Source organism: Salvelinus alpinus, chromosome 2, assembly GCF_045679555.1.
Source record: "Salvelinus alpinus chromosome 2, SLU_Salpinus.1, whole genome shotgun sequence".
Lineage (NCBI taxonomy): Eukaryota > Metazoa > Chordata > Actinopteri > Salmoniformes > Salmonidae > Salvelinus > Salvelinus alpinus.
In genome coordinates, this window is record NC_092087.1 from 84,028,706 (window position 1) to 84,054,028 (window position 25,323).

At 42.9% G+C, this 25,323-nt stretch overlaps 1 protein-coding gene and 1 pseudogene across 1 annotated transcript in view; one reads left to right on the plus strand and one right to left on the minus strand.

Moving 5' to 3' along the window:
* The window catches only part of LOC139544641 (voltage-dependent calcium channel gamma-2 subunit-like), a 223,466-nt gene that overhangs the window by 151,145 nt on the left and 46,998 nt on the right, over window positions 1–25,323 (minus strand). The window lies entirely within an intron of this gene.
* On the plus strand, window positions 21,316–22,682 carry LOC139544748 (alpha-fibrinogenase albofibrase-like; annotated as a pseudogene).

The window sequence follows — 25,323 nt, forward strand, 5'->3', positions numbered from 1 at the left end:
TAGTTCTCTGCTGCCTGTGACTGGAACAAATTGCAAAAATCGCTGAAGTTGGAGACTTTTATCTCCCTCACCAACTTGAAACATCTGCTATCTGAGCAGCTAACCGATCGCTGCAGCTGTACATAGTCCATCTGTAAACAGCCCACCCAATTTACCTACCTCATCCCCTTACTGTTTTTATTTATTTACTTTTCTGCTCTTTTGCACACCAGTATCTCTACTTGCACATGATCATCTGATGATTTATCACTCCAGTGTTAATCTGCTAAATTGTAATTATTCGCTCCTATGGCCTATTTATTGCCTACCTCCTCATGCCTTTTGCACACAATGTATATAGACTCATTTGTTTTTCTTCCTACTGTGTTATTGACTTGTTTATTGTTTACTCCATGTGTAACTCTGTGTTGTTGTCTGTTCACACTGCTATGCTTTATCTTGGCCAGGTCGCAGTTGTAAATGAGAACTTGTTCTCAACTAGCCTACCTGGTTAAATAAAGGTGAAATAAAAAAATAAAAAACGATGTATCTCAGATACACTCCCCTGTATGTATTTATTTGGACAGTGAAGCTAAAACTTTTAATTTGGGTATTCACCAGCATTTTGGATTTGAGCTCAAATGTTGCTCTTGAGGTGAAAGTATGTAACCTTATATTTGAGAGTAATTTATACATAAGGTAGGTCTATCCGTTTTACCATTTAGAAATGAAAGCACTTTTATGTAACAGTCTCCCCATTTGAAGGTGTCATAAGTATTTGGACTAATTCACTTGTAGTGTATTACATTTAGTCAAAAGTTGAGTATTTGGTCCCGTATTCCTAGCACGCAATGACTACATCAAGCTTATGACTCCACAAACTTGTTTGTTTTGGTTGTGTTTCTGACTGACTGACTTGCTGACTGGCTGACTGGCTGGCTTACTTACTGGCTGACTGGCAGCCTGACTTGCTGACTGTTTGACTGGCTGACGCTGTGTGTGGATTGCAGGGCGATGATTTGGCCCAATCAGTCGTTCTCTGCCTGGCTGAACTCTGTGTGCTATGATTTCAGGGACCAACACAATGATGTTTTAGACGCTATACTTTAGAGATATTATGGGAGGGGTGAGGAGGAGGAGGAGGAGGAGGAAGAGGAGGAGGGTGATTAAGATGATGATGAGATGCTTATTGCATTTGTTATGAGGTAAACAGGCATAAACGCCCTGCAAGAACACTTGTATTTACTGTATGGGAACCAACTATAAACATGAGAACCATGCAGTATAGCTCTTTACATGCGCACGCTCGATGCTTTGACAAACATCACAGAAAGAAAATAAAACATAAAATGACAGACTTTTTAGTCTACAATAGGCTATATATATATATTGTTAAATATAAAATGACATAATATTATTGATCAATGACTATAGCCTACTGTGATGTATCCACTTCGTATCGAATTCGGTACGATTTACAGTATGTCCACAAGTTGAAATAATTGTACCAAAAAACAACTCAGCCCTTCTTCAAATTCTTGCCATAGTCTTGTTTGGCTATCCCGACTTTCCCAGTTGCAAAAAGGCTGACGAGATCAAACACATTGACCAAATGTAGACTATAACAAAGTAGCAATAATAATAATTATTGGTGAATTTGATAATACCGTTCAATATCACTGAAGAACGATGATATTAACTGATTGTCTGATACACGAGCAGCATCCTGGTCGGGTGTCTAAGTAACCAGTCTCCGGTTTAACTGGAGCTGCTGCGATAACGAGATAAACCACAATGGTCTCGCGCGCGCACATAGGGTCACGGCATGTGCACGAGCGAGAGAGAGAGAGAGCGAGAGAGAGAGAGAGCGAGAGAGAGAGAGAGCGAGAGAGAGAGAGAGAGAGCGAGCGAGAGAGAGAGAGAGCGAGAGAGAGAGAGAGAGAGAGAAAAAAAAGACTATCTCAGATACACTCTCCTATACATATTTATTTAGACAGTGAAGCTAAAACTTTTTATTTGGTTGCATAGATAAATCATTCAAAATTGTATATAAAATATACACTGGATCAAACTTCTAAAGGATCTTTATGTGTGTATGTGTAACGGATGTGAAATGGCTAGCTAGTTAGCGGGTACGCGCTAATAGCATTTCAATCGGTTACGTCACTTGCTCTGAGACCTGAAGTAGGGTTTCCCCTTGCTCTGCAAGAGCCGCGGCTTTTGTGGAGCGATGGGTAACGACCGTGCTTCGTGGGCAACCGTTGTTGATGTGTGCAGAGGGTCCCTGGTTCGCGCCCGTGTCGGGGCGAGGGGACGGTTTAAAGTTATACTGTTACATTGATGCTGTTGACCCGGATCACTGGTTGCTGCGGAAAAGGAGGAGGTTGAAAGGGGGGTGAGTGTAACGGATGTGAAATGGCTAGCTAGTTAGCGGGTACGCGCTAATAGCATTTCAATCGGTTACGTCACTTGCTCTGAGACCTGAAGTAGGGTTTCCCCTTGCTCTGCAAGGGCCGCGGCTTTTGTGGAGCAATGGGTAACGACGCTTCGTGGGTGTCAGTTGTTGATGTGTGCAGAGGGTCCCTGGTTCGCGCCCGTGTCGGGGCGAGGGGACGACGTAAAGTTATACTGTTACATATGCCTTCATGATAATAGATGCATACAATGTCCCAAGTGCTGCTCAATCAACTTCAAAGAGAATAATTAAGAATAAAATTATACATTGAAATAAATATTTCAATTTTTTTTTGTAAGGTTCTGTAATTATTTTCTTAGTGTTCTGTTTCTTTGTGTTCTTGACCGTAGCCCTGTTTCTTTGTGTTCTTGAACGTAACCCTGTCTTTCATTTTAGTTCATTAATTTCACCTGTGTTTGTTTCTCACCTGGTCTCATCAGCTCCTTATTTAGTTCAGTTCATTCTGTTTGTGCCTTTGTGAGCTATTGTTCATTTTGACTCTACTGAGAACCAGTTATAGCCTTCAGTTCTAGTTTTGATTCACCTGCCTGTTTGCCTACCTGTGTATGACCATTGCCTGCCTGTGACCCCGATTCCTGCCTTCTGTGAAGGTGAAAAAAACACCTGCCGTGCTCTGCACGTGAATCTACACCTTTTTCTCCCTGAGTATTCATTACAATTTTCAAATTTTCTTAATAAAATTGTATCTTATGTATAGTCTTTATGTTAAATGCTGCACTTTGTATAAGAATATTGACTATTTTCTGTACATCCTCAAAGTCGTTATCCACCCTATTACATTGTGGTTACTGGCACTTTAAGAAAATATACATTTTCTACAATGACATCACAAACAGGAAATTGTCACTTCCTTGGCGGGAAAACAACTGTGGTGAACCTGGTGAGTATCTAGATTTCATACTGTTACATTTTCATCATTATATGTTGGTGATGTGTCCACCCTGTTAAGCAAAAATACAAAAGGCGTTAAACAAATTTCATAATTTCAAAATATATTTGTCAAACAATGCAAATTCATTGTCAAGTGGCAGCCATTATCCTAGCTTCATCACGATCACTTGGAGCATAGTTGTTAATTTTAGCTCTAAATGTCCACCCTGTTATCCATGTACACGTAACAGGGTGGACAAATTGATATCTTGTAGTAGTGTTGCAGAATATGTTTTTGTTCATACACTGTAATTATGTAATACAATTTATGTATAGTATTTTAAGAATAAATAAATATCAATTGAATCAGGTCTTTCTGAAGGAATGGCTCCTCTTAGTGCAGCTGAAAGACAGTGGGAATGGCTCCTCTTAGTGCAGCTGAAAGACAGTGGCAATTGCTGACCCAGAAAGGAGGGAGAAAGAGAGGGAGGAAAGATAAAGAGACAGGGAAGAAGGCAATAGCTGAACTCGGTGACAGAGTGCAGCGTAAATTGAAAAATTCAATGTTTTGAATCCGTGGTTGTTTTGCGTATCAATTCATAAACCAAGTGCCATGGACTGGGTACATCGCAAATCTCTTACCAACTATTTTGCAATTTGTCACAGCTGTCAGTTTTTTGGTCCTTAAATGAAATTGGTATATGTTTTTATTTATCACTTTTCTTTAACCATTAATTTTCTTTAATACAGGGCCGACATACAAGTTCCTTACTTTTTTCCCCTTCTACTTGCCTCTTCCATTTTTGTGGTAATGCTGCAATTAGTTGGTTGAAATTTTGGATAGAGCAGACATTTCCATGTGTCTGTGTTAGCTGCATGTGTGACAACTCCACAAGTCCTATTTTAGATATCATTCACAAAAATTATACTTTTTTTTTTTTTAAATCAAAAAATATATTTGAGTTTTAACCACAATATTTGTATTATTTGTTCTGTCTTTTCTGCTGGATTAAACTGAAAATGCAACCAACTTTCTAAGACTTGTTTAAAAAATAACTATATTTTGGAGATTATGTCCTTTTCAAACAACCGAAAGTGAGCAGTTGTAATCTGAATAAAGGGAAAAAGGCCATTCTTGAACAGGATGAGACATTCCTACCTATTTACTAGAGAACCAGTTTGGATTTAAGTATAACTTTTGTATGACTGATGCCTTTAGTGAGAGGTCTAATGCTTTAATACGTAATAATTTCTGCCCTCCGAATTCATATTCGTTATATAAATAGGCCCTTTTAATTTTGTCTGGCTTGCCATTCCAAATAAAATTTTAGATTTTTTGTTCATATAATTTTAAAAGCAGGTCACTAGGTGTAGGCAAAACAATAAGTAAACTGTGATATGACTAAAGAGTTAAGCAGGGTGATTTTTTTCCACAAATACAGGTATTTTCCTTTCCATGGTAGCAAGATCTTATCTATTTTTGCTAACTTTTTATAAAAATGAATTGGAGAGAATTTCTTTCTTTTGGGATTTGTATACCGAGTATGTCCACATCTCCGTCAGACCATTTAAAGCAAACCAGCAGCATACCACCCTGCATACTACTGCTGACTTGCCTCTGAAGCTAAGCAGGGTGGGTCCTGGATGGGAGCCCAGATGCTGCTGGAAGTGGTGTTGGAGGGCCAGTAGGTGGCACTCTTTCCACTGGTCTAAAAAATATCCCTTTGGCCCAGGGCACTGCCCTGTGTAGGGTGCTGTCTTTCGGATCCGACGTTAAACGGGTGTCCTGACTCTGAGGTCATTAATGATCCTATGGCACTTATCGTAAGAGTAGTGGTGTTAACCCCGGTGTCCTGGTTAAATTCCCAATCTGTCCCTCAAACCATCACGGTCACCTAATATTCCCCAGTTTACAATTGGCTCATTCATCCCCCTCTCCCCTGTAACTATTCCTCAGGTCGTTACTGTAAATGAGAATGTGTTCTCAGTCAACTTACCTGGTAAAATAAAATTGGGAAACTACATGGTAATGTAAGATTTGCATTTTTTTGTGATCCTTATCATAGTTTGTTTTTAATCCAGAGAGGATAGCAAAGGTATCTATATCCTCTATGAGGCCGTGGAGAGATTATAATTGTGATTTTAAAAGAACATGAATCATCAGCGTACAATGACACTAGTTTTTAGGCCACAGATTTCTAATCCCTTAATATTATTGTTGGATCTAATTTTAACAGCTAACCTTTCGATGGCAATAATAAATAGATATGCCGATAGTGGACAACCTTGTTTTACTCCTCTAGATAGTTTAAAACTTTCTGAAATGTAGCCATTATTTACTATTTTACACCTAGATTTACTATACATAACTTTAACCCATTTTATAAGAGATTCCCCAAAATTGTAATATTCTAGGCATTTATATATAAACTCCAGTCGTACTTTATCAAACACCTTTTAAAATCAGCTATGGAAACCAGGCCTTGTGTCCCCGATATTTCATAGTATTCTATTGTTTCCAGTACTTGTCTTATCTCCAATGTATCGTCCATGTAAAAAACCTGTCTGATTAAGATGAATAATATCTGACAATACTTTTTTAATTCTATGCACCAAGCATTTTTCTAGGATTTTTGCATCACAACACTGAAGTGTAAGAGGTCTCCACATTTTTTAAATGGGCTGGATCTTTATATATACCACTTGGGTCTTGTTTCAGAAATAATGATATCAGACCTTCTTGTTGCGTGTCTGATAATCTACCATTTATATAGGAGTGGTTAAAACATGCTAATAATGGTCCTCTGAGTACATCAAAAAAAGTTTGATATACTTCCACTGGTATGCTATCCAGCCCTGGAGTTTTCCCAGCCTTAAAGGCTTTAATTGCATCAAGAAGTTCCTCCTCTGTCATTTGGCCTTCACATGAGTCTTTCTGTACAGATGTTAATTTTACATTATTATTATTATTATTAGGAAAAAAAGCCATACAATTAACTTTGGTTAGTGGAGATGGAGGAGACTGAAACGAAAACATATTCTTAATCTTAAAGTACTTTACTTCCTCTTTCAAAATATAATTCGGTGAATCATGCGTGACTCCATCATTTGTAACAAGTTACAATAAAACATTTTTGGTAGCATTTCTATATTGAACATTGAAAAAGAATTTGGTGCATTTTTCCCAATATTCCATCCAGTTCGCTTTATTTTTATAATATATTACACTGGATCTTTCTTGAATAAGTTCCTCCATTTCTTTTTGTTTTTCCTCTAACTTATTCTGTGCCTCTAGGGTACAGTTGTATTGCTATCTAACTGTATTGTTTTAATATGGACTCTTTTGATCTAAATTGCTTTTGTTTTATAGATGAGTACTGAATTGCATGGCTCTAAAGGCACACTTAACTTCTTATGGCTGCAGGGGCAGTATTGAGTAGCTTGGATGAAAGGTGCACATTGGTGCCCAGAGTAAACGGCCTGCTCCTCAGTCATAGTTGCTAATATTTGCATATTATTAGTAGTATTGGATAGAAAACACTCTGAAGTTTCTAAAACTGTTTGAATTAAGTCTGTGAGTATAACAGAACTCATATGGCAGGCAAAAACCTGAGAAGTTCCACTTCCTGTTTGGATTTTTTCTGGGAGTGGCAGATTTTCAACCAAGCTCTCATTGAAATTACAGTGAGATATGGATGAGTTTTCACTTCCTACGGCTTCCACTAGATGTCAACAGTCAATAAAACTTTGTCTGATGACTCTAATGTGAAGTGGGGCCGAAGGAGACAGGAATTAGTCACCACTGCCACGAGCCGACCATGCTTTCACCATGCGCGTGCACATGAGGAGGACCTCCATCCACCGCTCATCTGAAGTCAATCTAATTCTCCGGTTGGAACGTTATTCAAGATGTATGTTAACAACATTCTAAAGATTGATTCAGTACATCGTTTGACATGTTTCTACTGACTGTTACGGAACTTTTGGACATTTCGTCACGTTATAGTGGACGCGCTTTGTGACTTTGGATTGTTTACCAAACGCGCTAACCAAAGTAGCTAATTGGACATAAATAACGGACATTATCGAACAAATCAAGCATTTATTGTGGACCTGGGATTCCTAGGACTACATTCTGATGAAGTTCATCAAAGGTAAGGAAACATTTATCATGTATTTTCTGGTTTCTGCTGACTCCAAAATGGCGGCTCCATCTCAGATTATTGCATGGGTTGCTTTTTCCGTAAAGTTTTTTTGAAATCTGACACAGCGGTTGCATTAAGGAGTGGTATATCTATAATTCCATGTGTATAACTTGTATTATCATCTACAGTTATGATGAGTATTTCTGTTGAAACGATGTGGCTATGCAAAATCACTTGATGTTTTTAGTGAATGTAACGCGCCAATGTAAACTCAGATTTTTTTATATAAATATGAACTTTATCAAACAAAACATGCATGTATTGTGTAACATGAAGTCCTATGAGTGTCATCTGATGAAGATAATCAAAGGTTAGTGATTAATTTTATCTCTTTCTGCTTTTTGTGAAAGCTATCTTTCGCTGGAAAAATGGCTGTGCTTATTGTGGTTTGGTGATGACCTAACATAATCGTTTGTAGTGCTTTCGCTGAAAAGCATATTTGAAATCGGACACTTTGGTGGGATTAACAACAAGATTACATTTAAAATTATATAAGACACATGTATGTTTGAGGAATTTTAATTATGAGATTTCTGTTTGAATTTGGCGCCCTGCACTTTCACTGGCTGTTGTCATATCCATCCCGTTAGCGGGATGTAGCCATAAAAGGTAAAGTGTCCCATACAATACGGGGATCTGCTGTACCTATGGTATGTCTGAAAGTCAGTTATAAATCCTTCTGTCCTAGTTCTAAAAAATGTATCATTTAGTAGGCTTTGATTCAATTTCCAATATCCTCACCCACGTGGAAATTCTGTAAGAGTAATATATATGCCAATTATGTGATGATCCGACCACATTCTGTCTCCTATCAAAACTTTTTAAACGTTTGATGTCAGAGAGAAGGATATAAGAAAGTAGTCAAGACAACTAGCTTGATTAAGCCTCCGCCATGTATATCTCACTAGGTCAGGGTATTTAAGCCTCCATATATCCACTAATTCCAATATATCCATGACATTCTTGATTTCGTTAAGTGCCTGAGGGTGATAGTTTGTAGAGTGATTTCCTTTCCGGTCCATAGAGGTTTTCAAGACCGTATTAAAATCTCCCACCATAATAATAGTCTAGTGCCTCCCGGGTGGCGCAGTGGTCTCAGGCGCTGCAGTGCTAGCTGTGCCACCAGAGATTGGAGTCCTGGCTCTGTCGCAGCCCGCCGCGACCGGGAGACCCATGGGGCGGCGCACAATTGACCTAGTGCTGTCTGGGTTAGGGGAGGGTTTGGCCTGCAGGGATATCCTTGTCTCGTCGCGCACTAGCAACTCCTGTGGCGGGCCGGGCGCAGTGCGCGCTGACACGGTCGCGAGGTGTACTTTGTTTCCTCCGACACATTGGTGCAGCTGGCTTCCGGGTTGGATGTGCATTGTGTCAAGAAGCAGTGCAGCTTGGTTGGGTTGTATTTCAGAGGACGCATGGCTCTCGACCTTCGCCTCTCCCGAGTCCGTACGGGAGTTGCAGCGATGAGACAAGATTGTAACTAGTACCGATACCATGAAAAAGGGGTTGAAAATATATATTTTTAAGTAATAGAGTCGCTTGTTGCTTGTAGAGTTAGATATATTTTCAAAGAAGCTTGGATCATTATTATTTGGACCAAATAGGTTAATAAGCCATATCTGTTTATTGTCCAATAACATATTTAAAATAATCCATCTACCTTGAGGATCTGTTTGGACAAGTTGCACATTTGGATCAAAATTACTGTTAATTAATACCCCTTCTGAATGTCTTTGCCCATGGGAGAAATATATTTTGTCCCCCCCAGTCCTTTTTCCACAAAACTTCATCTAAAATTGTTGAATGGGTTTCCTGTAAACAATAGATATTATATTCCTTCTCTTTTAGCCAGGTAAATACTGATCTTCTTTTCTCATTATCTGCTAAGCCATTACAATTGTAACTGGCTATACTTATTTCACCACCTACCATAATGAGACACAACTTTCAATTCTATTTATCAAAATATATGTTTGTAAACGTACAATTAAAAAGTAACATGATGATTGAGTGTCTATAAAGCTGTACCATGATATTTGCATTGCTACTAAGTAAACCTCCAATTGGTCTCCACTATTCCACCCACTGAAAGCCCTCATCCCAATGCCCGGCAGTCAGACTTTTGATTTTGTGCCACCAGGGCCACAATATTATACCCCCTCTCTGAATGTCTGAGTGTGACATCCTCCCCATGGGTTACTGCAGCTAGTGTTGCCAGCACTGCCACTGCCTGGGTGGGGGCACCCTACTGGAATCCCCACCGGGTAGGTACAAGGTTGTCAAGGTTCTCATTAGCAGCTTTGAGCATTTCCTTGTATATTATCGTCTCCCTTTAAGGGGCTTTGGCTGTGCAGGACCAACCCTGCCAAGCAGGCTCAGAATCTTGAGGGGGCAGTGCTGCTCTTGGTCTCTGACCTCATTTTGGCTGCATACAGACCGCTTACAGCAGGCCCATAACAGTTAGGGACTCCTCCATAGTATCTGCGTCATTCAGGTGGGTGTCTAGGGTATAGGGTTGTGGACCGTTCCATCAATATAGGATCATAAATAAATAAATTAGATGTATAATTTATTTAAAAACGCTGTTCCAACATGATAGGACAATAAATAATTAAGATGTATAATTCATTATAAAAAGTATATTCATCATCCAAACAACATTGAAAGCTCTCTCACACTCCCGCTCACAGCAATACATTGGTTCTGGGATATGCAACCATTTCCTTTCTCACTCAACGCCACACTTTCCCAAACATAAAAAAACACACACCACACCATCCACACATACTGTGTCTTCTGTTCACTGAGTTTTAATCTTCACCATGTTGAATTAGTGCTTTTGTGTTCCAATTAGTTATATTTGAAGGTATATAGAAAAGCTACATTTTTTATTGTATTATTACGATCCATAACCAGGCTAGAATTGTGTCTCATTATTTTCCTCGTCTATAATAACTTTGTCATTTTTAAAATAGCCATGGAGTAGTCTTTGTGTCTCTGAACAACTGGTTATCAATATATAGTTTATCGATGACGAGAGATACTCGTTTCCCTTTTAATCTATTTTCCTTAAATTGGATACAGAACTTTACGCCGTTCTGCAATTTCCTCCAGGAACTGGTCATTCATCCCAATTTGGGTCCCAGCAAGTCTTTTAACCATTATTTATCTTTAAAGGAAGCAAATTTGGCAACTATTGGGCGTTCATACCTCTGCCCTCTCTGTCCGAAGCGGTATACACGTTCAAGTTGGATTTTGTCGATAGCTTCGCGTGGAATCTGAAGCGCTGTAAGGAGGAACTCTCTAACTACAGATTCAGGAACTTCTCCTTCTTTCTCTTTGATACCTGTAAGTACCAGATTCCCTCTCATGAAACATGAATCTAATCTGTATGTCAAGTAAGGCTTCTTTCAGAACGGTGTTCTCCTTTTTTAAGTTAATTCACTTCAGTTGCAATCTTATTTCCCCCTTTAGCTTGTTTATCTTTCTCCAATGTCACAGATTTTTCATCACTCATCTCGAGTATTGCCTTCAACTCTTTTATATCCTTACTGACTAATTCAAGTATACCCAGTTTATAATTTATTGATTTGAACAGATTGGTTTCGACCTTTACCATTCCCGGTGGTGAAAATATTAAATCGTCTGTCTGTAGAAGAGTCACGTTTTCGTTTTGTTATAGGTTCCGCTGTCTTACACTCCGTCATGTTCGGGTGTTGCTTGTTTTCGTAATATTTTTCGATACATTTCTCTAGTATTAAGATTTGTTTTGTTGTTATCACCCACCAGATTGTGTAGCGCTAATATTTAGTATAATATTAAATATTATGTTTTTATCTTGAGGTGCTCTACATAACTACGTTCAGTCCACCATCTTTAGTTTTCCCCGCTGTGGGGCAAGAGAAGATCCGTTCTATGGGGGACATGGGTTTGCGCCCATCTTGGTTCATCCTGACCCTTCCTGTCAGTTCGTGGTGGAGGCCAATGCTTCTGATGTAGGAGTGGGGGCGGTCCTGTCCCAGCGTTCTGTCCTGGACCTTAAGCTATATCCCTACGCCTTCTTCTCCCACCGCCTCAACGCCACAGAGAAGAACTACGATGTGGGCAATCGTGAGCTTCTCGCGGTGAAGATGGCATTGGAGGAATGGAGGTTCTGGCTGGAAGGGGCGGAACATCCGTTCATTTTATGGACTGACCACAAAAACCTGGAGTATCTCTGCACCGCCAAGAGCCTCAACTCCAGGCAAGCTAGATGGGCCCTGCTGTTCACACGGTTCAACTTCTCCCTCTCATACCGTCCAGGATCCAAGAATGTCAAGCCGGATGCTCTGTCTAGCCGCTATAGCCCCACGGCTATTACCCCTGCGCCCGAGACCATCCTTCGCACAGCTGGGGAATAGGGAAGCAGTTCCGTGAGGCGCAGCGTTCCCAGCCGAACCCTGGGGGAGGGGCCTGATAACCGGATGTTTGTTCCGGACACCATCCACTCCGCGGTCCTGGAGTGGGCCCACTACTCCCGTCAGACCCTGGCTTTTGTGCGACAATGCTTTTGGTGGTCTACCATGGTCCCTGACTTGAACACATTTGTGTGCACAGAACAAGACTCCTCGGCAAGCTCTGGCTGGTCTCCTCCAACCTCTGCTTGTTCCTCACTGTCCCTGGTCTCACATCTCCATGGACTTTGTCACGGTTCTTCCCCCGTCTGATGGCAACACCGCCATCCTGATCTTGGTGGATCAGTTTTCCAAAGGCGCCCACTTTATTCCTCTCCACAAACTACCTTCTGCCAAAGAGACGGCACAGCTCATGATACAGCACATCTTCCCGGATTCATGGACTACCAGTAGACATGGTCTCCGACCGGGGTCCTCACTTCTGGTTCTGGAAGGGGTTCTGCAAACACATTGGGTCATCGGCCAGCCTGTTCTCCGGGTTCCAGTCCAACAGCTAGTCGGAGCGAGCCAACCAGGACCTAGAGACTACTCTGCGCTGCTTGGTTTCCGCCAACCCCACCACCTGGAGCCAGCAGCTTGTGTGGGTTGAATACGCCCGCAACACCCTTCCCTGCTCTGCCACGGGCATATCACCTTTTGAGTGTTCCCTGGGGTATCAGCCCCTGCTTTTCCCCGAGGGGGACGTCGGCATACCTTCTGCCCAGATGTTTGTCCGTCACTGTCTTCGTACCTGTAGGAGAGCTCGGTCGGCCCTCCTCAAGACCACCTCCAGGTATCGACGAAAAGCAGATTGCCACCGGACCACGTCTCCCCGGTATCGGCTAGGGGAGAAGGTATGGCTGTCCACCCGGGATCTGCCCCTCCGGGTGTAATCCCGCAAGCTCTCCCTCCAGTTTATCGGTCCGTTTCCCATCTCCAAAGTCATTAGCCCCTCTGCTGTTCGTCTTCTGTTGCCCTGTACCCGTATACATCCTACCTTTCAAGTGTCCAGAATTAATCCCGTGTCTCACAGCCCTTCGTCTCCTGTTTCCAGGCCAACCCCTCTTCCCCGTCTCATCGACGGCCAACCGGCGTACACGGTGAGGCGTCTCCTGAAGGTTTGACCTCGGGGTTCCAGTACCTGGTTGCCTGGGAGGGTTATGGCCCGGAGGAGAGGTGCTGGGTCCCCGCCAGGGACATCCTGGACCCAGGTCTGGCAGGCATTTGTATTGTATTTATACATGTGTTCTCTGTTTGTTGGTTGCCAGGTAGTTTTGTTCATCAAACCTACCGGTGTTTTTCACCTTGCGCCTGTCTTGTCTATAGTTCTTGTTTTCCCGGTTTTGACTTTTCTGCCTGCCTGCCATCCTGTACCTTTGCCCAACTACTCTGGATTACCGACCTCTGCCTGACCTGAGCCTGCCTGCCGTTCTATACCTTTGCCTGCCATTGTTCAATTTAATAACTTTTGTTACTTCGACACTGTCTGTACCTGAGTCTTACTTTTAAACGTGATACTTACATGGAGTTTGTCTGTTTACCTCATGTAAATGCAAATGCAAGAAGCATCTCATCTTCATCAACATAGTTTCGCTTTACCCCTCCCATAACATCCCTATAATACAGGGGCTAAAAACAATTGTGTGCGTCCCCAATATCCATTTGTGACAGTGAGTGCTTGTAATGATCCCGGCGCATGGTGGCATAGTGCTCTTCCAACAAACCACAAAGGGTGATTCAAATGAAGCAGTCCTACAAGGTTGCTCTTACAGAGATACCCCATTGAATATTTCCATGGGCTGCTTGGCTCACTGACTAATGCATACCAGAGTACGATACTGTGGAAGAAGAAGCGAAGTTAGAGGGAAGATAAGGAGGTAGAAACTAAGAATACTTCAGATATGTAAAGACTGTGGCACGCAAGACAGTCTGTCAGTCACGCTATGAACTATCAGTCGGTTACATGGTCATGCTAGTTGAATGCGGACTTAGCTCTTTGTCTTTCAGAACAAAGATAACCCTTACAAATTTTGTGTCCAGTTTTATTCTTACCTTCCATGGATCCATTTTACACAAAAAAATGTATGGTGAGAGCAGAACTGTTCATAATATAACTTACTGTCATCTAGATAAATGCTGTGTGTTTAAAATAGACAGTATTTGTTCATGCAACTCTTCTATATGTACTATCAACTCTCCTGCTCTGTCAGGTCTCCTGTGTTTATACAACTAGATGAACATTTTTATTTCACCAGGCAAGTCAGTTAAGAAGATAGTTCAGCTATTCTAGTTCCCATCTGACTTCCTCTCATTGTCTTTCCAGTTATCGATGATTCCCCTACCCTGCAGTGTGCAGAGCTCAAAATATAGCAAGAACCAGCTTTATGGCCAGAATTTCCGTCAAAATCTCAGCTCATCGTGCTGGAGTGGATATCTGTTCTGTTCATGAATTTCACATGTGATCTTATGTTTAGTTAATGTGAGAACAAGTGACAACAAGTAAAAGCAACATGTGATACCATGACACTACACAAGACAACATTTGAAAGTGTTTCACATGTAAAAATGCAAATTAGATGTGAAAGCTGTTTACATTTAAAACTGCAATTGCATTTCTCTCTGTCTCTCTTTCTCTCAATTTCAATTTAAGGGCTTTATTGGAATGGGAAACACATGTTAACATTGCCAAAGCAAGTGAACTAGATAATAAGCAAAAGTGAAATAAACAATAAAAAGTCAAAGTAAACATAACACTCACAAAGTTTCAAAAGTATAAAGACATTACAAATGTCATTATGTGCAAATAGTTAACGTACAAAAGGGAAAATAAATAAACATAAATATGGGTTGTATTTACAATTGTGTTTGTTCTTCACTGGTTACCCTTTTCTTGTGGCAACAGGTCACAAATCTTGCTGCTGTGATGGCACACTGTGGTATTTCACCCAATAGATATGGGAGTTTATAAAAATTGGGTTTGTTTTCGAATTCTTTGTGCATCTGTGTAATCTGAGGGAAATTTGGTCATACATTTGGCAGGAGGTTAGGAAGTGCAGCTCAGTTCCCACCTCATTGTGGGCAATGTGCACATAGGCAGACCTGGCTCTCAAGAGAAGACTGGCTATGGCGGCCTTTCTCAATATGGCTCTTTTCTGTATTTTGATAAATCTCTCTCTCTCTCTCTCTCTCTCTCTCTCGCCTTCAAAGGAGGGCCTGCAGATCTATGTCCAGAAAAAGTTGAATTAAAAGGCATGTGAGGACAACTAAGACCATGGTAAACCTGTTAAATACTGAGTTTGATTAAATAGCTATTACGTTTAGCAGTTAGTCAAGTAACAACAAGCAGTACGCAGACAACGCGGAAGTGCGTTACGTCACTAGCCACATCATGACACAAATTTAAAAGCATTGGCCAGAGGGAGTTTACCAGTATTCATTTCCTTTCAAATCCATAAAGGGAAGCGAACAAGTGCCTGGCATTTCAGCTAATCTGTGTGGGCTTTTCTATTGGTTTAGCTACTTGTGGGTTTACCTCCCTCTTCTGACATTTTACAGGTGGAGACTCGGAGAAGAGAGGGTTATGGGAGGAATATATGAATCAGGAAACATTGAAATGTGTTATATATGGAAGAGACAAATTGATAATTAAGTGGATTGGGGGTCTGTTGACAGGGGGCGCAGGTCTGACTGTGGACAGTAGATCAGACAGTAAATCTCTATTCAGCTCTTAGGAGTTTATACCTTCTCACCGTCCATGATGTCTGACTGTGGACAGTAGATCAGGGGCAGCAGGTACCCTAGCGGTTAGAGCATCAGGCCAGTAACCGAAAGGTTGCTGGTACGAATCCTCGGGCTGACAAGGTAAAAATCTGTCTTTCTACCCCTGAACAAGGCAGTTAACCCACTGTTCCCTGGTAGGCTGTCATTGTAATCAAGAATTTGTTCTTAACTAACTTGCCTAATAAAAAAAATCTGACAGTAATTCTCTCTATCATGTCTGACTGTGGACAGGGGGTCAGACAGTAACCCTGCATGATGAACACACATAGGACAAAGTCACAGTGCAAGTTTAGAATACAAATGTGTTACCTTCATTTAAAATCTGTGAGGGGAAACTCTCAATCCAGTCCTGGCTGGTCTGTGACTCACTAGCACCTCCCCTGGTCAGAGGGGAATGAGGCAGCCTGACAGAGTTAGACACAAGGACACTTTATTGCCATGGATGAGCACAACAGACAGAGAATGGATGTGGGAAGGATGTGGATCTGTAATACAGGAGATGAATAGGCTGTATACAATGAGCATAACATGAGTGGATATCAATTAAAGAGAACTGGAGCAATAACATTAGGAAAGGACTGTATAATAGGACTAAATATGCTACCCGAACATGGATCACATATCACAACAGTAACAATCAGTAACTACAACCAACAGTAAACATTAAAGCACACGTAGATTACCATAACAACATCAACTCACATCTGTTCACACAGGTTTAAGCACCCCTAGACACTCAGGCTCCAGTCGTGGGGTCACTGGGGGATGGGGAGTGAAGTGAGCCCCTTTCTCTCTCACTTCTCTATCACTCTATTTATCTCTCTCTTTATTTCTCTTTCCTATTTCTTTTTATCCCTCCTTTTTACTCAGCCCCCCCTTCCATCTCTTTCATGGTTTCACACACTCTCTCCTACCATATCACATCATATACGTCAAATATAATCAGATATAAAATTGGGGAGGGTGTGCTTATATTGTCCTGTGTATTGGAAATGTGTTTTTTTTAATATCCCAACTCCCCCTGAGACACCCGCAGGGAGTGGGGTCACGGCCAGGGTCGCCATATCCCAACTCCCCCTGAGACACCCGCAGGGAGTGGGGTCACGGCCAGGGTCACCATATCCCAACTCCCCCTGAGACACCTGCAGGGAGTGGGGTCGTGGCCAGGGTCACCATATCCCAACTCCCCCTGAGACACCCCAGGGAGTGGGGTCGTGGCCAGGGTCACCATATCCCAACTCCCCCTGAGACACCCGCAGAGAGTGGGGTCACGGCCAGGGTCACCATATCCCAACTCCCCCTGAGACACCTGCAGGGAGTGGGGTCACGGCCAGGGTCACCATATCCCAACTCCCCCTGAGACACCCGCAGGGAGTGGGGTCACGGCCAAGGTCACCATATCCCAACTCCCCCTGAGACACCCGCAGGGAGTGGGGTCACGGCCAGGGTCACCATATCCCAACTCCCCCTGAGACATCCACAGGGAGTGGGGTCACGGCCAGGGTCACCATATCCCAACTCCCCCTGAGACACTTGCAGGGAGCGGGGTCACAACCAGGGTCACCATATCCCAACTCCCCCTGAGACACCTGCAGGGAGTGAGGTCACGGCCAGGGTCACCATATCCCAACTCCCCCTGAGACACCCACAGGAAGTGGGGTCACGGCCTGGGTCACCATATCCCAACTCCCCCTGAGACACCTGCAGGGAGTGGGGTCACGGCCAGGGTCACCATATCCCAACTCCCCCCGAGACACCCACAGGGAGTGGGGTCACGGCCAGGGTCGTCATATCCCAACTCCCCCTGAGACACCTGCAGGGAGTGGGGTCACGGCCAGGGTCATCATTGTACAGCACCCCTGGATAACACTTATAAGCAGTTTGGTCAATGTTTGTTCTAGGAGACTCTTAGAAGGCTGAATGGGTTGTGAGGTGCTGAGAAGAGTCACCGGCATGGAATTTGTAACAACATCTATATTGGAACTTTAACAACATTTGGAAGAGTTTCCTTCATTTCAAAGACCAACGTTTTCATCCTAATTTCAAGTCCATGTGCCACACTATGACTGAACATCTTTCACCTGACTGGTACCACTACAGCTTGTGTCAAACTCCAGTCCTCAAGGGCAGAGTGTCTGCAGGTTTTCACTTCTCCCTTGTACTAGATTGATCAAGGTCATTGATTAGTTAGGAACACCCCTTACCTTGTTGTCTAGGAAACACATGGGAAGGAAATAAAAAAAACCAGGAGACACGTGGCTCTCCAGGATATGAGTTTGACAGCTCTGCTCTACAGTTTCAGGTTCTGGTTTGCGTTAGTAATTGCACCAGCCCATGTGAATATGCAAAGGTGAGGACAGGTTAAATAAAATGTGTACTGAAGAACTGTTTGAAGTGTCTCATAGATCAACAACCAAACTATTTCAAAACCATTCATGTTTTGCCATATACAGCAATAGGCTTATACAGTACATCTGGATAAGTGTTGTATAAGTCTTATATATATATATAATAGGCGTATACAGTATATATTGGAACAGCACTATTGACACTCTCTCTCTCTCTCTCCCTCCCCCTGCTTAAGCTTCTCACTCTCTCTCTCTCCCCCTCCCCCTGCTTAAGCTTCTCACTCTCTCTCTCTCCCCCTCCCCCTGCTTAAGCTTCTCACTCTCTCTCTCTCCCCCTCCCCCTGCTTAAGCTTCTCACTCTCTCTCTCTCTACCTCCCCCTGCTTAAGCTTCTCACTCTCTCTCTCTCCCTCCCCCTGCTTAAGCTTCTCACTCTCTCTCTCTCTCCCTCCCCCTGCTTAAGCTTCTCACTCTCTCTCTCTCCCTCCCGCTGCTTAAGCTTCTCACTCTCTCTCTCCCTCTTCCTCCCCCTGCTTAAGCTTCTCACTCTCTCTCTCTCCCTCCCCCTGCTTAAGCTTCTCACTCTCTCTCTCTCCCCCCCTGCTTAAGCTTCTCACTCTCTATATCTCTCCCTCCCCCTGCTTAAGCTTCTCACTCTCTCTCTCTCCCTCCCCCTGCTTAAGCTTCTCACTCTCTCTCTCTCCCTTCCCCTGCTTAAGCTTCTCACTCTCTCTCTCTCCCTCCCCCTGCTTAAGCTTCTCACTCTCTCTCTCCCTCCCCCTGCTTAAGCTTCTCTCTCTCTCTCTCCCTCCCCCTGCTTAAGCTTCTCACTCTCTCTCTCTCCCTCCCCCTGCTTAAGCTTCTCACTCTCTCTCTCTCCCTCCCCCTGCTTAAGCTTCTCACTCTCTCTATCTCTCCCTCCCCCTGCTTAAGCTTCTCACTCTCTCTCTCTCCCTCTCCCTGCTTAAGCTTCTCACTCTCTCTCTCTCCCTCCCCCTGCTTAAGCTTCTCTCTCTCTCTCTCCCTCCCCCTGCTTAAGCTTCTCTCTCTCTCTCTCTCTCTCTCTCTCTCCCTCCCCCTGCTTAAGCCTCTCTCTCTCTCTCCCTCTCTCTCTCTCTCTCTCTCTCTCTCTCTCTCTCTCTCTCTCTCTCTCTCTCTCTGTCTCTACCCCCCTCTCTCTCTCTCTCTCTCCCCCTCTCTCTCTCTCTGTCTCTACCCCGCCTCTCTCTCTCTCTCTCACTCTCTCTCTCCCCCCTGCATAAGCTACTCACTCTCTCTCTCTCCCTCCCCCCTGCATAAGCTTCTCACTCTCTCTCTCTCTACCTCTCTCTCTCTCCCTCTCTCTCACTCACTCTCTCTCTCTACCCCCCTCTGTCTCTCTCTCTCTCTCTCTCTCTCTCTCTCTCTCTCTCTCTCTCTCTCTCTCTCTACCCCCCTCTCTCTCTCTCTCTCTCTCTCTCTCTCTCTCTCTCTCTCTCTCTCTCTCTCTCTCTCTCTCTCTCTCTCTCTCTCTCTCTCTCTAAGTCCGTGGATTACCAGAACTGTGCTGTATGGACCCTGAGCTGTTGCTGTGATAAAATGGTGCATCTCTGCTGCTCAGGGGGCGGTGTGTGTGAGAAAGAAAGATGTGCAGGGATAGAGAGAGGGATAGAGAGAGAGAGAGCATCACCATTTCCCTCTCCCTCACGCAGTCCAACCACTCCATACTTCACCCAAGTATACTGGTTTGTGGTAATATTGTTCAGTACCTCTGGCGACCTTAAATTAATCTCCTGTCGTACAACCTTAATAAAGTCAATGGTGCAGTTCCAATCCACCCCTCTCATCCAGAGAGACTTACAGGAGCAATTAGAGGTAAGTGCCTTGCAAAAGGGCACACCGGCAGATTTTTCACCTAGTCGGCATGGGGATTCCAACCAGTGACCTTTTGGTTACTGGCCCAACGCGCTCAAAGGGAATTTTGTAAATTGTTGAACTTCCTATTCATCATCTCCAGCACCACCCCAACATCAACATATGTGAAAATAGTGTGTTTCTTTGTTTCTTCCTAGGTTTTGGCCTTTCTAGGGAGTTTTTCCAAGCCACCGTGCTTCTACATCTGCATTGCTTGCTGTTTGGGGTTTTAGACTGGATTTCTGTATAAGCACTTTGTGACATCTGCTGATGTAAAAAGGGCTTTATAAATACATTTGATTGAATGATTTAAGTATTTTAATGTATTATGTTTGGTTCTCTACCACATAATGGCAAACCTCTCCTGTCGAAAAGATTTTGTGTCCTTTGGAGTCTTCTGCACAACTCTATTCCTCAAAGATAATTTGCATAGGAAGGGGCCAGACAAGGCACTAACTGCCAAGTACATTAAATTAACTTGTCTCACTGAAGTTACAAATGTTTCATTGATTAAGACTTTATTTTCATCCACAGGGGGTAAATTAAACAGGCTCAGGCTTCATCTTGGTTATTTTGTTCATCTTTTTAAATGTAACCTTTATCTAACCAGGAAGTCGAGTTAAGGTCAGATAGCCTCTTCCTCAAAGCAGACCTGGGAACGTTTGTGTGCTATTCAGAGTAGGAGTGCTGATGTAGAATCAGTTTTGCCTTTTAGATCAAAATGAATTAGACTACATGGACGGGGGGAACCTGGTCCTAGATCAGAGCTCCTACTCTGAGACGCTTGATACATACAGGCCCTGGAGATTCTGGGCCCTTTTTAACTGGCATAAGCTGATCCTGGTCAAGTCACATGGTCAGAAAGAAACCAAGGCCCTAATCATAATAGGATAGACTCAGTCAGTATTTCATCATGAGAATCTCATTAAACATCATTTGACTATCACATCAAACTAGAACAATGTTCTTGTACTAGTGGTCTGTTAAGTTTATTAAGCTCTGAGGGTCATATCGATGACAAATATACTCTGTGGCATGAATACAATGTCCATCACATGACAGTTCCTCATGTAACAACTAGCAAATATGAAGCAAAAGGCTTCATTTGGAATGAAGAAGAAGAAGAAGACATGCCTCTCTAACCTCTAGTTTACCTACTGGCCTCTGATTTAATCTATTTATCTATTTTACTATGTAAACTGGCTACAGCCAAGAGACAACCAATGGAATTGAGTTGATTGGCGTGTTGGATGCTGGGTGGTGGACACATTTTGAGATATGGGGGCCAGAATATGTTTAAAAACACCGATGTTTCCTCCGGACAGTGCAGCGGTCATGAGGACCATGAAGATCCTGAGCGGTGTTCTGATACTCTCCCTGATGTTGGCAGAGACCACATTGGGCGACATTCAGAAGAGAGTCGTCGGGGGAAACACGTGCAGTCCCACTGAAAGGCGATACCATGTCCGTTTGACAGCTAGAAATCCATCAGCCAAATTGGAAAAGGTCTGCGGCAGTTCTCTGATCACCAACAAGTGGCTTCTAACCGCCGCTCGCTGTTGGCCTGATGGACAAGAATGGAAGATGTATGCAGAAGTAGGTGGACATCCAGGCCCTTTGAAACCTGAAGTAGAAATCAAACAGAAGACGATACATAGAGATAAGAAAGGAAAAACCCATGACATCATGCTACTGCAGTTATCAACTCCTGTTCCGGGAGTTATTCCGGGTCCTGGGGTTGATCCAATCCCTCTTGGTGATTGTACAAGTATTCTTTCTAAACTTATGGGGAAGACATCTAAACCAAAAGAGTTCAAAACAGTTCAGATTGCAGGCTATGCTGCCACTCCACCTGCTGCACCTGAAGCTGGGGACCTGATGCTGAGGAACCTGCTGCTGGGGAACCTGCTGCTGAAGCCCCTGATGCTGCCAACACCAAAGTCCTACATTGTGCAGAGCTGGATGTTATGAAATGTGACGCCTCCGTGGCAAAGTCCCATCAAGACATCTTCTGTGCACAACGTGCCGGAGTGGAAACCTGTAGCGGTGACTCTGGGGCAGGTGTGGTGTATAAGAACCAGCTCTATGGTGTCTTCATAACTGAGGACACTGGTGAAGAATGTTCTGCAGCGGCACTCATCATGGATGTCTGCGAGTACAAAGATTGGATAAAGAAGATAATTGGCAAGTAAAGAAGAACACGGACAGTTTTGATTTGATTAACAGCAAAAGCTGATTATTGTATCCTAATAAACCATAAAATAGTCCCCAGATTAACTCAATGTCATTGGTCATTATTGTTATGACTGTAGTGTGTTAATCCAGGATGTTGATAGTGTATATCACACTGTAACTGTCTCCATTCTTGTTATAACTGTAGTGTGTTAATCCAGGATGTTGATAGTTTATATCCCACTGTAACTGTCTCCATTCTTGTTATAACTGTAGTGTGTTAATCCAGGATGTTGATAGTTTATATCCCACTGTAACTGTCTCCATTCTTGTTATAACTGTAGTGTGTTAATCCAGGATGTTGATAGTGTATATCCCATTGTGGTACTGTATAGTTTAGTACATCCCACTGTAACTCTGTCTGCCTGGACACATGAAGGCTGGTATTCAATCAAAGGTGTGTCGTTGGCATCACACTGCGCTATCCACAATACGCCATTTAATTAAAAGCAATTTCACTGATGTTTGCAGAGATTGTGTTCACAGTAAATGCTGCAGATGTTGGCTCAAACATAAATGACCTTTAAAAGTCATGTGCAGCGTGACTGTTGTCAATGCACTTTGGGTTGAATTTCTGTCTTAACCAACTCTGGTTAAGAGTTGCCTCTGGACATTCACCAGCAACACATTAACTAGGACACTACTTCATTAAAATAATGAATGAACTAAATATCTGTGCTGTGAGTAAAACATGTCTCCCTACATAGGGAGAATCCCCATAAGCACTGAGGTGAAATCAGACTGAATCGGGTTGTTTGAGGCTATTCAAGCTGTAACTGACAGACACAATCAATTCCTGATGAAAAAGTCAACATAAAGAGGTAGAATTGTAAACAAAACGTTTGGCTGAGGTAAGAGGCTAAGCTTGCTGATTCTCTACCCTTTTCCAAAAGTGTGCACTTGTTCCCTCCCACTCATGCATTTAAAAACATTGGATTGGTGCAACCATGGCTGGAGGAAGTTCCTCACACCAGTCCATTCCTTTTAAATCCACGAGGAAAGTGTACAAGTGCACAGTTCGAGAGAAAGGTAGAGGATTGGACTGTAGCCTTTGATTCAGTCTAACATCCTTGAGCCAAACAAACAAACAGACCCGGTCCATATCCACAAAGCGTCAAGAGTAGAAATGCAGATCTAGGATCTGTCCATATGGTCCTATTCATTATGATCTAGAGGTCGAAACTGATCCTCGATTAGCACTCATACCCCATTGCACTTTATGGATATGGGCCCAGGTCCGTGGATTACCAGACCCGTGCCTGTATGGACCATGAGCTGTTGCTGCTCAGTGGGCACGGCAGGGGCCGGTGTGTGTGAAAGAGAAAGATGCGCAAGCAGAGAGAGAGAGAGAACAAAAAACTATACATACTTCGGCCAAAACATCAGTGCCACAGGTAACTTCCACAAAGCTGAGAACGATCTGAGAGACAAGGCAAGAAGGGTCTTCTATGCCATCAAAAGGAACATAAATTCGACATACCAATTAGGATCTGGCTAAAAATACTTGGACCAGTTAAAGAACCCATTGGTCTTTATGGTTGAGACTCTGCATGCAGAATTCTTAAAAAATATCATCGATGTACAACGTAAATCACCAAATAATGCCTGCAGAGCAGAATTAGGCCAATACCCGCTAATGATCAAGACCCAGAAAAGAGACGTTAAATTCTACAACCACATAAAAGGAAGCTATCCCATAACCTTCCATGACAAAGCCATCACCTACAGAGAAATGAACCTAGAGAAGAGTCCCCTAAGCAAGCTGGTCCTGGGGCTCTGTTCACACACAGACCCCACAGAGCCCCAGGACAGCAACACAGTTAGACCAAACCAAATCATAAGAAAACAAAAAGATAATTACTTGACACATTGGAAAGAATTAACAAAAAAACAGAGCAAACTGGAATGCTATTTGGCCCTAAACAGAGAGTACACAGAGGCAGAATACCTGACCACTGTGACTGACCCAAAAATAAGGAAATCTTGACTATGTACAGACTCAGTGAGCATAGCCTTGCTATTAAGAAAGGCTGCCGTAGGCAGACCTGGCTCTCAATAGAACACACTGCCCACAAAATGAGGTAGAAACTGATCTGCACTTCCTAACCTCCTGCCAAATGTATGACCATTTTAGAGACACATATTTCCCTCATTACACACGTTTAGCTATTTGCACATCATTACAACACTGTATATAGACATAATATTACATTTGAAATGTCTTTATTGTTTTGGAGCATTTGTAAGTGTAATGTTTACACTGTTCATTTGTATTGTTTATTTCACTTTTGTTTATTATCTATTTTACTTGCTTTGGCAATATAAACATATGTTTTCCATGGCAATAAAGCCTCTTGAGAGAGAGAGAGAGAGAGAGAGAGAGAGAGAGAGAGAGAGAGAGAGAGAGAGAGAGAGAGAGAGAGAGAGAGAGAGAGAGAGAGAGAGAGAGAGAGAGAGAGAGAGAGAGAGAGAGAGAGAGAGAGAGAGAGAGAGAGAGAGAGAGAGAGAGAGAGAGAGAGAGAGAGAGAGAGAGAGAGAGAGAGAGAGAGAGAGAGAGAGAGAGAGAGAGAGAGAGAGAGAGAGAGAGAGAGAGAGAGAGAGAGAGAGAGAGAGAGAGAGAGAGAGAGAGAGAGAGAGAGAGAGAGAGAGAGAGAGAGAGAGAATAAATCATAATTTCCTTCTCTCCCTCACGCAGCCCAACCACTCCATACTTCACCCAAGTGGTTTGTGGTGGGTGGGATTACTTCCATGTGTCCACTAAATCTAAATATTGTTCAGTACCCCTGGCGACACTAAATGAATCTCCTGTCGTACAGCCTTGATAAAGTCAATGGTGCATTTCCAATCCACCCCTCTCATCCAGAGAGACTTACAGGAGCAATTAGAGGTAAGTGCCTTGCAAAAGGGCACACCGGCTTTTCACCTAGTCGGCATGGGGATTCCAACCAGCAACCTTTTGGTTACTGGCCCAACGCGCTTAAAGGTCATTTTCTGAATTGTTGAACTTCATATGCATCATCTCCAGCACCACCCCAACATCAACATATGTGAAAATAGCGAGTTTCTATGTTTTGTAGTCAAAAAGATAGAGGAAGAAGTGTTTCGATATTC